This window comes from Coregonus clupeaformis, unplaced genomic scaffold, assembly GCF_020615455.1.
Source record: "Coregonus clupeaformis isolate EN_2021a unplaced genomic scaffold, ASM2061545v1 scaf3651, whole genome shotgun sequence".
In the NCBI taxonomy this organism is placed as follows: Eukaryota; Metazoa; Chordata; class Actinopteri; order Salmoniformes; family Salmonidae; genus Coregonus; species Coregonus clupeaformis.
In genome coordinates, this window is record NW_025537105.1 from 7,762 (window position 1) to 10,348 (window position 2,587).

Genomic DNA, 2,587 nt, shown 5'->3' on the forward strand with positions numbered 1-2,587 from the left:
CGAGTGAGAATTATGATTTTGGATGTGGAAGAGACATCCCTGAACTGTTAACCCTTAAAGAGCCACAAGAGAACAGAATTTTGTTATATTTTCGTTAATTTCCCAAGACCTATAATAAAATCCTTGTTTTGTTTGAACCTTGTCTCCTTGCACTACTTGAGCAATCCCGCTGAAAGCTGTGTAGCCTCTCGTGACGTCACAGTATTAAAACTTGTTTGGAAGTAAAAAGGTCTAATTACCATTCAAACACATGTAGGTCTGAATGCATTTATTCTCTTTACAACACAAGCAAACCACCAAACTATTACAGAATGATTTATCTTTCGAGACGAGCCTGAATCCCTGAGCACCTAAACAAAGACTGAGACAGAGACAGAGGTAGCCAGTCTAGCCACCCTAGGGATGATGGGTATATAGACACTACCGGCCCTTTCACAGCGGTGGAAAACTCACCGTTCTCTAGTTTCACCTGCTCTGTGCGGCCCTGAATTCTCAGCCCTCTGCCTGGGGAGTGAACCAGGTAGTATTCTCCTTTCCCATTGAAGGTGTACTTCACGCCGTCAAACGTTATAAAATGGGGGTCCCCCAGGACTGCACCTAGGAGGGTGGAGAGTGAATAGGAGAAGAATCGTTACAGGGAGAAATAGCAGTTTGGCATTGGCACTTGTTTTGTATTGAAGAGATAAAGCAGCACATTATTCAATATGTAGTACATCAAATACGAGAAGAGATGCACAGGGAGAGACCAGACTAAAAATGGCTTCCCTTATTAACACAACTAAATGATCTATGCACGGCCCTGTAACAACCTATACAGTATTCTATTCTATTCTTGTTATTTTATTTAACCTTTATTTAAGTCTCATTGAGATACAAATCTATTTTTCAAGAGAGACCTACCTATTGTTTTAAGGTGCTGCTATAGGCCACCAAGTGCAAACTGTCAGTATCTGGAGAATATGTGTGTGTGATCCTGCCGACCAATCAGTGGCGGCTGGCCGATAGAGGGCGCTAGGGCGCGCCCCCTTAAATAAAATTATTTTTAAAAAATAAAAAATAAAAAATAATAATAATAATAATAATAAAAACATCAGTATGTCAATATTTGTGTGTTTGAAATATGGAATGCACACAGTAATATGTGTAAGATATGATAGAAAATCATATTCGCAACCTTTCCTCTGCCTGTCAAACGCCTCGTCAGCTCTGGGCGATACAGAAAGTGCCCCGAGGAGGCGGGTCTACGTAGCAGTTAAGCCAATTGCTAATTTAAGATATGAATGTATGACAAAATGTAGTCAATAAGCGATCTTAAATCGAATCCAAGGAGGGCGATTATTTTACGCGCTCCCAAGCTCGCCCCCTGATAAAATAAGGACCGGGGTCCAGTGACGCCATTTTTACTAGACAACAATGGCGACGCAACGTTACTCCTCCAAGACCCAACCCTAACTCGGTGAAATCTCTCCTCCAAGATCCGTTTGAGAGGAGAACTTTGTCAGAGAAAGTTCGGGTGAAAGAGCTGGGCCCAGATCAACCTGACCTCTCAATCAGACAGCAGGCTAGCGAGAAAGGGAAGCAGTATATGCGCGGCTTCTCCCGTAGCTGGTACACCAGGAAGGCTTGGCTAGCTGGGTGCACTGATGCTAATGCTTTATTTTGCTTTCCGTGCTTGCTTTTTTAAAACCGAGGTCAGATTCAGCATGGACAGGTACCGGAGTGAGGGATATGAAGCACCTGTCAGAGAAGGTAAAGAAACATGAGAACACCAGGGCACACATGGACAACTCTGTAAAGCTAGCTGTATTAGGAAGGGTGAACATTGCTACGCAGCTGGATGACGGCCACAGGATTGCGGTGAGGAAACACAATGAGGAGGTGGATAAAAACAGGCACATTCTATCCAAAATTATCGATTGTGTGAAGTTCTGTGGGGCTTTTGAGTTGGCCTTGCGTGGGCACGAGGAGACTGACTCCTCAGACAACCCCGGCATTTTCCCGGGGCTTAGTGGATTTTGTTGCCTCCCTCGACAGTGTGCTGGAGGAGCACCTGAAGACAGCTACCGTTTTTTAAGGGCACGTCAAAGACGATACAGAACGAGCTGTTGGACTGTATGCTGTCAATGCTTAAGGATTACATCCTGGAGGAAGTAAAGAGTGCTGATTTTATCGCCATTCAAGCTGACGGGGAGACGACTGACGTTTCCACCCACTGCCAGTTGGTGCTTGTGTGAGTGATTATCATAGAGCCGTCACAATTATATTTGTTTTAGTATTTTAAAAGGAAAGAGAAGACACAATCAGACGTTGATAATAATGCAGGAAAGTACTACACAGTTTGTAATAATTATTCAGGTGTCCACCAGGTCAATTTCTAGAAGAGGCCTAGTTGTTATTGAATATTAACTTTATTGCTAAGTGAACAGCAGAACAAAATTATGTTGCATCCCTCTCACAAATGTAATAGAAAAAGGCTTTAAAACGTAATAACATCAGTTAATTATGTACATCACAGGTTAAAAGCAGTTACTAGACATAGTTTGTGTGTATATACACACTGTCTGTCTGTCTGTCTGTCTGTCTGTCT